Source organism: Tamandua tetradactyla, chromosome 14 (genome assembly GCF_023851605.1).
Source record: "Tamandua tetradactyla isolate mTamTet1 chromosome 14, mTamTet1.pri, whole genome shotgun sequence".
Lineage (NCBI taxonomy): Eukaryota > Metazoa > Chordata > Mammalia > Pilosa > Myrmecophagidae > Tamandua > Tamandua tetradactyla.
Genome location: NC_135340.1, coordinates 81646591 through 81658907, shown reverse-complemented (window position 1 = coordinate 81658907; position 12317 = coordinate 81646591). Strand labels below are relative to the sequence as shown.

The following is a 12317-nucleotide window of genomic DNA, read 5'->3' as shown; positions in this document are numbered from 1 at the left end:
CCTTGTGCTACTCTCAGATTGTCTGGTGCACTGTTTTTCAAATAGTAGATTACAACCCATCGATGGGTCATAAAAATCAATAGACTAATGTTCTATACCCTGAGAGTAGTTTGGGTTACACAGGAGTGTGCATTTGTCATGTCTTGGTGAATTCAAACGTTAAGATTTATGTATTTCATTGTAAGTAAACAAACTGAACTCTAGTTAATGATATGCATGCTGAAGTATTTAGAGGAAAGTGCACTGATGCCTACAGTCTATTTTGAAATATATCCAAAAATATATAAAGAACGCTAAAATCTCATCCATAAGAAAACAAGCAATCCAATTAAAAAATGATTTGCACCAAAGATATACAGATGGGTAAATAAGCCCGTGAAAAAAAGCTGTTTGGCATCGTTAGTCATTAATAAAGTGCAAATTAAAACAATGCATCAGAGTAAGGAAAGAGGGAAGTGGTACCTTTACCCTGGAGAAACCTGGCAGACACCATCTTAACCAAGCGAGCGAAAATAACCTCGGTGGCAAGAAGGCATGACAGTGTCACATGACTCTGATATGATATGACAAGGGCACTGGGGTCTTCTTCCCAAAATCCACAACCCCGGACTAATCATGAGGAAGCATCAGACAAATCCAAAGGGAGAACATTCTACAAAACATCTGACCGGTATTCAACAGTGTCAAGGTCATGAAAAAAAAAAAACCGGAAAAACAGATCAACTTTCACAAGCACTGGAGAAGACTAATGAGACATGATGTCTAGATGCATCGTAGGATATTAGCATAAAGAGTGGTGAATTCTAATACAGTCTATAACCAACAATGGGGCACCAACGTTAATTTCTTAGTTTTTAAAAATGTACCATGTTTACAAAGTCTGCTAACATTAAGGGACACTGGGTAAAGGGTAGATGGGAAGTTTCTATATACTATCGTTATAATTCTGAAAATATAAAATTGCGAGTAGCTGGGATGAGAAAGTTTATGTTGCATATTTTAGCACAATAAAAAATTATAAACAAACAAATAAATAAAAGGAGGGAGGGATCCAATATTCCCCGCCCATTGAATCCAGACTGCTCCAGTGGTTAGCTGTGACCGACTGAACGGGGCAGAAGTGACATCATGCCACCTTCTAGCCTTGGTCTCAAGAAACCTCGCAACTTCCACCTGGCTCCTTTACTGCCCAGAGGCGGCCGCGTGACTCTTCCTCATGATCAGCAACCACCTGGAGAAAAAGTCCCTGCACCCCAGACATCCCCGCTCCTCCGCAGGGGCTCCACACATGCAAGCGAGACCAGCCAGCTCCCAGCCCATCTGCCTGCTGCCCGCAGCCTCATTAGTGAGCCCAGGCAAGGCCAGAGGGATGGCCCAGGCCACCCACACAATTGTGAAAAATAATAAATTGTTATCTTAAGCCACTAGGTTTCAGGGTGGTTGTTACCAGCAACAAAGCACTAATGCAGAGGGGATTTGCTTATCCAGAAGATTCCATCACTCAGAGCTCACCTCCCTCGTTCTAGAAGGCTGAGCTCTGTATCTATAGCAGGCACCACTGAGACAGCTATTGGGCTCCCCAGGACCACAGAGCCCCTCCAGGGCCAGGCCAGGCAGGCAGGACTGGACAGGAGGACACTTTTGTACAAGGGTGTCTTTGGCCGGCCTCCTCCTGCAGGCTCAGATGCAGTGCCCAAGGGGCACCCCTTCCAGGGAGCTGCAAGGCATTCCCTCAGCGCCAAGGCCCTCACAGCTGCACATGGCAGGCCCCTGATGTGTCCCGGCCCCTTTGGCATCTGGTGAAGCCTGCAGAGCCCTTCTCAGAATAATGTTCTTAAATGCCTCAAATAAAATACGTAGAAAAAATGTAATAAAATGCCTATGCTATCATGAGAATGAACATACTACCATGTGATGATATTGTGAGCCACTGATTGTACACCATGTATGGAATGTTTGTATGTTAAGAATGTTTGTGTTATATGTTGTTTATCAATAAAAATTAAAAAAACAAAAAAAGCTATGCTTTCAAAAAGTGTTTTAGTTTCCTATTGTTTGCTAGAACAGATTACCACAAACTTAAAGCAATGGCTTGAACAATGGCTTAAAACAATGCAAATTAATTATCTTACAGTTCTGGAGACGAGGGGTCTAGCGAGTTGGCAGGGCTGGGTTCCTTCTGGAAGCTCCAGGAAAGGATCTGTTTCCTAGAGGCTTCCCACCTCCCTTGGCTTAAGGCCCCGCCTTAGCCCAGCTCTGCTTCCATCACCACATCACCTCCTCTTACTCTCCCTTAAAAGGACCTTTGTGATTACATTGAATCCACCTGAAAATCCAGGATAGTCTCTCCTTCTCAATTTAGTCACAGCTGCAGAATCCCTTTTGCCATATAAAGTAATATACTCACAGGTTCTGGGGATTAGGAGGTGGGCAGTTTTGGGGGGTGGGGAGCATTATTCTACATACCACAGAAGGAAACCAATTCTATTGAATAAGAGTTATCAAAGTAGGGCGGGCCACGGTAGCTCAGCAGGTAAGAATGCTTGCCTGCCAAGCCCGAGGAGCCGGGTTCAATTCCTGGTGCCTGCCCATGTAAAAAAAATAAATAAATAAAAAGAGTTATCAAAGTATTAAAAAAAAAGTTTTTGATCTTCATATATGTGCTTCTTTACTGATCCATCAAACAACTAGATGTCATTGGTGGGGGAATCTAATAATGGCCATAATTTCAAACAGGTGATGAGCATAATTAGTCCTTCAAGAAAACTGCAAAAACCCTAATGTGATAAGAAAACAGGTGTCTCTTCTATTGGTGCCAGTCACAAGTAATACTAATGCTAACATAGTTTGCTGACTGCATTCATTGTTGTAAGAAATGCTAAATTTTTTAGTAGAAGTTAGTGAAAATTTAAATGTAACTTTTTCCCATCTGAGTTCATGGATCTCCTAAATTCTCTCCAAAGGCCCAGGCTGAGAGCCGCTAAGAGAAGCCATTATGGCCCAGAAACGTTTGTGTTTTCCTAAGGGCCACTAAACCCTAAAGGGTGAGGCAGCAGCGAGGTGACGACCAGTTGTGGGGGTCCTGCTGCGCCAGGTACTTTACATTCAGCACCGCACGTGCGTCCCCCACGGCTGGAAGTGGGCGCGGGCACCCCATCTCCCAGTGTGGAAACCGAGGCTCAGCATCGCAGTAACTTGCTGAAGAGCCCCAAGTCTGGGACGGGGTGCACGGGCCCCTTCCGCCCCATGCTCCCCAGGGAGGCAGGGTCCAGCGGTAAGCAGGCCCACCCCTCACCGTGGCACTTTGATTCCTCTTTTGTAATTAAGGAGGCGGGGGGTCAATACTATCCCAACATCCCAGAGTGGGGGGGGGGGAGAAATCAGAAGAAAGAGGGCCAAGGCTCCCCATGCTGACGAGGCCCTGCCAGGCAGGGGGTGGGCAGGGGGGCAGGGGGGCAGGCAGAGGTGGGGGCAGGAGGAAGGCAGGTAAGGACAGGCAGGGGAGACGAAAACAGAGGCGGAACAGAGGTAAAGCCCAGGGCAGGCGCAGGCAGGGGGCTGCCGGCTGGGACCTTACCTTGTTCTCACAGTGGGTCTTGGCTCCGGAGTTGACTAGGATCTGAAGGACCCGTAAGTGGCCGAACCAGGCAGACAGGAGAAGCGCGTTCATCCCAAACTGGGGGAGAGGACATGGGGGGGGTGGGGGGGGCAGGTGAGGAGGCAGGTGTGGGGTGTGGCTTTGCTGCTGGGCCCTGCAGTCTGCATTACAAAAGCTTAGGATCAGGAAAAAAAATTTTAATAGGGGCTGTACACCATTGAATTTTTTTTTTTTAGCAAGATAACTAAAACTCTTAAAATCCAATGGCTGCCGGGAGGTGCAATGGTGGCTCAGCAGGCAGAGTTCTCATCTGCCATGCAGGAGACCCGGGTTCAATTCCCAGTGCCTGCCCATGCCAAAAAAAGGAAAAAAAAAATGCAATGGCTGCCATCTAGTTGCACCATCATTTCATAAACAGAGGCCATTTTAACACCAACACTTTGGAAAAGAGCCAATCTCAGAATGCATTCTCTCCAAATACAGCATCACAAAAAACACACAGCACTGTCTTTATTTCCAGATTTGCCATGACTGGTGAAGACCTCATCCTGGACTGGCACTTGAGAACTGACTGTTGAAACCGCCCCCCACCAGAACACCCACACGGCAGGCAGCCTGTGTCCAGCAGCAGCCCCTCTCCCCTCACAAGACATCCGCTGCCCTGCCAGACATCTCTCACCGTTAGGAGTCCTTGCTCCTGTACTGAGATCTGCATCCCTGCACTTTCCACCCCACTGGCCCTCTGGAGCAACCGAAAATATGTCTAGTGCATCGTGTGCCAGCACCCCAGCTCCTGTTTGCAGGATGCCCTTCCTTGACACCTGCCAAGTGCTCCAGGGTCACCAGAGACCCTCCACTGACCCTAAGCCTTGGGATGTCTGCATTTGAGGGCTGCCCTTGCCCCCATCTCCCCTGAGTCTTCCCTTCTCAGCCCCCCTCCTTGCGATGGTTTTCACCATTTCTCCTTAGGTGTGGTGCATTGGGCAGGGTCTGAGCAGAACTGGTGGGGTCTGACCACCTTTGGCCTAGAGGCTGTGCTGTCCACCTCAGTTGATGACAGGCTCCCCCAAGGTGTACTTGTAAGTCAGGTGTTCATAAGCCAGAACATATTTTCCTGCAGAAATGGGGGCCATGCGTGGTTTTAGGGCCCCTGCCGAGGCTAAAGACCTATCTTGCAAGGAATAAGGCCATAGCATGGCCTCCCTCTGATGGACCAAAGAACCTGCCCACACGTGTGAGGAGCAGGCCTTGAATGTCCAGCCTCCAAAGGTTCAGCTGGAGCAGAACTGCGGAGCTCATCTCAAGGGGCACTAAGGGGTCAGAGGCCTCCTAACCTGCCCCCACCCCCAGCACACTCCAGGCTGCCCGGGGGCTCAGCGCCAGGGGAGCAGGGGCAGCCAGCTGCTAGTGCTTCTTCTGAATCAGCCCCAACTTCACACTTGTAAGTCAGGTGTTCATAAGCCTGGCCCCCTGTGGGGAAGGCACCCACCCAGCACTCTGCATGGAGTTCGGTGGATCACAGCTGTCTCCCTCCTGATTCCGGGAGGAACCTGTGAGAGGAATGCCAGAAAAAAGGGGGGGATCTTAGTGGCTGGCACAAAATTCCTCTTGATGAGGGAATGGTCTTTGGTCAAAAGCCTTGACAAGTCTACTTAAAATTTAGGCCCAAGAGTCACCCCCAAGAGAGCCTCTTTTGTTGCTCAGATGTGGCCTCTCTCTCTAAGCCAACACAACAGGCAATCTCACCACTCTCCCCCTGTCTATGTGGGACATGACTCCCAGGGGTATGGACCTTCCTGGCAACATGGGACAGAAATCCTAGAATGAGCTGAGACTCAGCATCAAGGGATTGAGAAAAACCCTAGAATGAGCTGAGACTCAGCATCAAGCTATTGAGAAAACCTTCTTCACCAAAAGGGGAAAGAGTGAAATGAGACAAAGTGTCAATGGCTGAGAGATTCCAAACAGAGTCAGGACCTTGTCCTGGAGGTTATTCTTATGCATTAAGTAGATATCATCTTGTTACTCAAGATGTAATGGAGAGGCTGGAGGGAACTGCCTGAAAATGCAGAGCTGTGTTCCAGTAGCCATGTTTCTTGAGGATGATTGAATAATGATATAGCTGTCACAGTGTGACTGTGTGATTGTGAAAACCTTGTGTCTGATGCTCCTTTTATCTACCTTGTCAAGAAATGAGTAGAACATATGGCATAAAAATAAATAATAGGGAGAACAAATGTTAAAATAAATTTAGTTTGAAATGCTGGTGATAAGTGAGGGTGAGGGGTAAGGGGTATGGTATGTATAATCTTTTTTTTTCTGTTATTGTTTTATTTCTTTTTCTGTTGTCTTTTTGTTTCTTTTTTCTGGATTGATGCAAATGTTCTAAGAAATGATGAATGTGCAACTATGTGATGATATTGAGAATTACTGAATATATATATAGAACAGATTTATATGTTAATGTTTTGTTTGTTCTTAATTTTTTTAATTAATAAATAAATTTAAGAAAAAAAATTTTTTTAATTAAAAAAAAAAAAAGCCTTGATAAGTGCTTGGGGTGAAAGGAGAAAGCCAGAAGGAAGTGACTGGTGCAGGCACCTGACCACCCAAAGAGTTCAAACGCTCAGCCTTAGGCAAGGCCAGGCCCAGGCAAGGAGAGGGCCATGGAACTTTAAAAACAGGAATGTCAGAAATACGATTATATTATTTTTACACTGATTCCGTGATGTAAGGCCCTTCCATCTCTTAATTTGGAAAGCCCATCCCACACCAAAGGTTTTGTGTTAATGGGTCTCTGTGGAAACCAGGAAGAAAGACTGCTATCCATGTTTGGGGTGACACCGCGGTGGAGACAAAGGACTATTTGCAAACTACTGAGAAGATGGCAAAAGTTGAGCAGAAGCTGGAAGTAAGAGCCAGCAGTGACCACAGGAATCTAAGCCCTCCCTCCTAAGATGGTGTGAAGGGTGTTGGACCTCCCAGAGATCCTCAAATGGGGACTGGAATTGGTCTCAAGTAGAGCAGAAGAGACCAGTAGACCCAGCAATGGCTCAGAGCTCAGAACCTGGTAGAATATCAGTAACTGGGCTGGCTGGACGAGGGACAGAATGAGCAAGCACAAGGCCGAGTCCAGAGAGAAAAGCCCACAGGGGCTTGGGAATGGAAGGTGTCGAGGCTCAGACTGGGGGAGAAGAGTCACGGGAGCCTGAGCAGGCTCCTGCTGATGGGAGCCCCAGGGACACTTCACAGTCCTGGATCAGCATCCCTGCTGCATCATTCCCAAGAACTGTCTAGGACAGAGCCCTGTGGCACATCACTAGAGACCTTCCCCCAACAGCAGGACCTTCCTTCTCCACGTCTCCTCCACTCTCCTGTTTCTAAAGTAGTAGGCATGCCCACCAGCTTTATTTTTCAAAATGTATTTATTGCTGTGCGCAAAAGAACCAGAGAGGATGAAAAGACTTCCTCTTAATGTTGCCCCTCATGTCTACTTTTCTCACTCAGCCCCTGAAAAAAGAAATAACAGAGTGACGTGGGGATAATGGGGGTCTTTGTAGAAACTCCAGTGTTTCACTGGAAAACTCACTAAGGATCCTAGACTTTCTCCTTCTAGAACCACCTTGAAATGGGGCCTAAGCAGCTGAAGGGAGCACATGTGGAGGGAGGGGGCGTATGTGCTCCTGTCCCAGCCCCAACCAGGACTTGTAATCAAGTCCCCCTTCTGGGAGAGAAGTTGGAACAAAGAAAAGTACTTCCTGGACAGCTACATCTGAACAGTGAAGTCTATAATTTTTCTAAAATCTAAAAATTAGGCCCTTAAACGCATCCCTGTCAAGTATCATGGTCAGATTCAGCCCTTTGAACCAATCTGTGGCGATAATTTTGTAGACTTATTTAGTCTTGCTTAACACACTGGCAGGCAGCACAGTGCTGAGAGACAGCACTGAAGGATGTTAATCTTTATCCAGATCATTGATTACAGTATTAAGCCAGGGCAGAGCCCTGTGGCACATCATTAGAGACCGTCCTCCTGATTACTTTGTTAACCAGACCTTTAGCAGTCCACCAATTATCTGCCCTGCATCCCTTCCAGCTCCCTCTTGTTCACACGGTATCAGGAGTGACTGAAAAGGCTTTGAGAACTGAAAGGCCCTTGAAGGGAGAGACGTTTACCCCTGTGCAGGGGTAAGTGAGGTCAGCACCGTGTCCCTGGTTAAGACACTGACTCCCGCCCACTCTGCACCTGTGCCTCTGTGGCAGCCTCAGCAAGGACAGCTGGCTTACAGGCCAAGAAATATCTCAGGTGACCCTCCCCCACCCAGGACAGGCAGACGGACGCATGCACACATAGACACGCCCTGGGGAGGGGCACCCACCCCCCACCCCCCACCCCCCATACCGCATCCTCCTCGTCCACAGCAGCCTGATGCTCCAGGAGCAGCCGCACAGCCTGCTCGTGTCCCGCGCCCGCGGCCCAGTGCAGGGCCACCCTGCCCACCTGCCAAGAGGGAGAGGAGAGCTGTCAGGCACCAAGGACCTGGCCACCTGCCCCCCTACCCTCCCCCTCCCTGCACAGACAGATGGTCTGCAGGCTGGACAGGTCTTTGCTAGCTCTGGCGACCAACTGGCTGGGGACCCAGCCCCACTCTGGGCCCCTCCTTCTCCTCCACACAACAGCAGCTGCAATGAATGTTATAAGGCACAATAACTGCACCCATCGGTCCCCCACCCGAGGCTCTTCGTGGCCTCGCACCGCTCCCAGGACAAACCCTGGGGCCCATGAGGCCCGGCACACCTGGTACTGTCCACCTCCCACGTTCTTCTCTCTCCCTTCCTCCAGGCACTCGCTCCACTCCAGCCATTCCCTTTTGTTTCCTGCTTCTCAGAAATGTCAGCTTTCTGCTGTCCTTGCTGTTAGTTCTGTGGGGCAACCATATGGCTGACTCCTTCTTGACACCCAGCTCCTGATTCAAACACCCCCTTCTCAGAGGGACGCTCCCCCTAAAGTAGGCCCCACCCTGTTCCAATACTCTGCTTATTTTCTTCATAGCACATACCAGGGCCTGAGATGATGTGACTTGCTTACCTGTGTAAACAAGTCTGCTCCACTAGAATGAAGCCCCATGAGGAAGAGAACGCTTGTTCTTGCTCACCCCTGGACCTCACTCGGCCCGGACATGTGATAAGTATACAGTAAGTATGAATTAACGGCACGTCAGGAAGTCTGAGTTTGAGACCTGACTCCATGACCTAAGCAACCCCACAGCCTCTTTGCCTCTCAATGATTTAGCCCCGTTCAGTTATTCTGCATTTTCCCTCTCTGCCACCATCACCATGAACTATCTAGAATTTCCTGAAATAGTCACGTGGTTTCATACCTCTGAGGTTTCGCACATGCTGTTCCAGATGCCCAAATGCCCTTCCCTCTGTCACTCACCTAGCAAGGTCTCACGCGGTCATCAAGCCCAGCTTAGCATCTGCTCCCTGGTGAGGCCCTCTGCAGGCCCTCCCTCCCCCACCCCTGTACCAGAGCTGGCCCCTTCTACCTTTCACATACCTCTGCCCCAACCTGATCACGCTAGGCTGTGGGAACTTCCTACCCCACCCCCCCACCACGACTGCCTCTGGGCTCAGCTATGTTTCATTCCCTTGCTCAGGTGCCCAGTGGGCCCACAGTGAGAAAATGAGTGAGAAATAAAAGCCCCCCAAGGATCCTGCCTGCCCCTCACTCCAGGTTCCGCAGACCCCATCCCCACTCAGCCCTCCGACACCCTGCCCCTCGCCTGCCTCTCTCCTTCCCTCCCTCCCTCCACGTAAGTGTGACTATTTCCTGGGTCGGCCAGGGGCAGCAGTGAGGAGATGCCTGTACATCTTGCAAACAGAATCCCCTCTTTTTCATTTTTTATTTTTATTTTGAAATAATCTCAAACTTACAGAATAGTTGCAGAAATAATACAATATAAGAGAACTCTGACATACTCCCTACCCAGACACCTAGATTTACCAACCTTTTAACCTTTTACCACATTTGTTAAATCTATTTATCCACCTTCTAAACATTTGAAAGTAGGTTGCTCCTTAAACACTTAATGCTCCCATGTATATTTCTTAAGGACCTGCGAATCCCCTCTTCATACTTCCTCCCCGCCCCCTCCCCTGTCCTGGGCCCACTTACGTACAGTCTCTTTTCTTCCCTGATATCTGGTCCACTGCATCCTCTCTCCAATCCCCAGGAAACAAACCAAACACCTAGGATTGGTTTATAATCCTAGGATCTCAAAAGAATTTCAAAGTCCCCCTGGGGTACCTGAGTGCTGGGGTTCTGTGCCCTCCTTCCCTCAAACTGGGCTTCAGAGGCCTGACTCCCAGCTCACCTCACTCCCTGACCATCAACTAGCAGTTCATCAAAGTCTCTGGCCCTTGGAACCTCTGGGCTTCTAACCCATGAGCCCACTTCCTCCTGTAGTTTTCACCTTCTGAAGGTACAATGATAGGGAACATTAAGGTGCTGTGTGGCCTCGGGCAAGTCACATCCCATCTCTGGGCCCCCACTGTTCCTTCCCTCCTCATGGCTTCTGTGGTGCTATTCCCTCTGCATGGAGCACTGCCTGCTTCACCTGGCTATTCCTCCACCTTCCAGCAAAAACGTCACTTCCTCAGGAAGCCTTCTCTGGCCCCTTTAGACTGGGCAGACCCTGCCTTCCCCGGCATGCTTTCCCCGCAACTTAGCACAATGGACATGAATTGTTTGAGACACTCTGTTTAACGCCTGACCTCCCCGACCAGACCACTGACTCTTTCAGGGCAGAGACCGTGTCTGTCATGCATTCTGCTCTATCCCCAGCACCCAGCACAGTGCCAGGCACAGAGCAGCCCTTAATAAATTCTAAATGAATCAATGAATGAATGGACAAATCTAAAGGCCCTTCTTGCTTTAGCATTCTAACATTTCCCATGTCCCTTGCAAGTGCTTGTCTAGGAGTTGACACCAAGTCTCCAATGGCCAATAACATGCTGTGTGACCTAAGGTGACTTATTGCCCCTCCCCCCCACCCTGCCGGCCTTGAACAGAACTAATACTTCCGGCCAGGGGTGAATGAGGCCCACCAGGGAATAACATGAACAACTGCTCTGAAAACCAAAGCACGCCAGACACACTCTAGAATTCCTGTTACCATTACAGGCTGTACTTCTGTGTGCCTCCCCCGCAGACAGTGCGGCCCCTGCTGCGGTCTGGAATCCTGCCTCTTCCGCCTGCAGCTGCTGCTAACATCGCACCCAGGCCTGGAATCTCCTTTAAGAAGCTCGGGGCCACCCAAAAGCCCCGGGGACTCAGGCCTTTCCCTGCGACCCCCACTGGAAGGAGCTGCTTCGCCCTCCGCCCCTTCCCCAGCAGGGCAGGGCCCCCTTCCCGAGGCCCGGTCACTGCGCCTGCCCCGGGCTCGGTGACCCTCCCCTGCCCCACCCGCACCCCGTATGCCGTCACCCTGGCGCTCTCCCTGCGCGGGATGGGGGCTGCGCGTGGTACGCACGTGGTTTCTGGCTCTGACGTTCACTCTCCTCGCCATTAGCTCCTTCAGCCTTCTGGTGTCGTTGCAGCGGGCGGCCTGGTGGAGCTGCCTCTCCAGAGGAAGCACTGGGGAGAGAGAGAGAAGGGGATGAGGTTTCCCCACCCAGGGATTGAGGGAGGGGGTTGTTCTCCTCCCGCTGGAGGTCAGGAAACTCCCCAGCCAGGCTGCTGCTCCCTAACTCATTGCACATCCACGCAACCAGGACTCAGCAAAACTCCAAAAATGGGAAAGCCTGAGCCGGACGTTTCACAGCAGCCCAGATGGGGGTCCTCACCCTCCCCAGAGGGGCCCCACCACCAGGTGCTTGCATGTCCCCTTCTCAGGAACGGCTCTCTGGGTAGGGGGTGTCAGCCATTCCCACTGGACTCCATAGCGATTTTCCACGGCTCTGTCCAATGTAGAAGCAGCCGGGATCTGCTGAGCTGCCTGTTGTGTGTCAGCCCGGGCAGGACCAGATGAGGCCTGTCCAGCCTATTCCCATGCCTTCAGTCACACTGTTTCTCCCCTCGTGTTCTCTCATCTCACTTCCCCTGTGAGGCCCACCCTGACGCGCGCCTTCTCTGTGCCCTCTCTCTTCTCTGCCCTCCTCCCACCCTCATAGCTGCACCTTTATCTCAGAGCTTCTCAGACCAGAGGGAACCTGGGAGCTCCCCCTGCCACCCCGTGAAAGTAGCGGTGGGCTCAGGGTCAGTGTAGGGAGGACGTACCTCACAAATGCACGTCCACCTGGAACCTCAGACTGTGACCTTATTTGGAATTAAGGTATTTGCAGATGTGAATTAGTTAAGATGAGGTCATACAGGGTCAGAGTGGAGCGTACACCAATGACTGGGGTCCTTATAAGAAGAGGGATACACACGGGGAAAAGACCACACGAAGATGGAGGCAGAGACTGAAATGATGCTGCCACAAGCCAAGAAGCACCAGGAGCCACCAGAAGCTGGAAGAGGCAAGGAAAAGGACTCCCCTAGGACCTGTGGAGGGAGCCTAGCCCTGACACTTTGCGGACTTCTTGCCTCCAGAGTGTGCTGGTTAAGTTCACGCGTCATCTTGGCTAGGTTAAGTGTCCTGCAGTTTGCTCAAGCAAACACTGGCCTGATTCTTACTCTGAGGATATTCTGTAGATTTAAACCATCAGTCACTCT

The 12317-nt window shown here is 50.3% G+C and overlaps 1 long non-coding RNA gene across 3 annotated transcripts; it reads right to left on the bottom strand.

Annotated features, from left to right (window-relative positions):
* Positions 1 to 3576: 3576 nt before the first annotated feature.
* LOC143656261 (uncharacterized) lies at positions 3577 to 11850 on the bottom strand. 3 transcript variants are annotated; one of them, XR_013162441.1, is made up of 5 exons: positions 11780 to 11850; positions 11134 to 11237; positions 8397 to 8521; positions 8001 to 8099; positions 7034 to 7108 (listed from the first exon to the last, which is right to left on the bottom strand). It is a non-coding gene; the product is annotated as an uncharacterized LOC143656261 (long non-coding RNA). The 3 variants fall into 3 exon arrangements; XR_013162440.1 differs by lacking the exons at positions 7034 to 7108; positions 11134 to 11237; positions 11780 to 11850 and adding exons at positions 3577 to 3676; positions 10777 to 11051; XR_013162439.1 differs by lacking the exons at positions 11134 to 11237; positions 11780 to 11850 and adding an exon at positions 10777 to 11051.
* Positions 11851 to 12317: the final 467 nt, after the last annotated feature.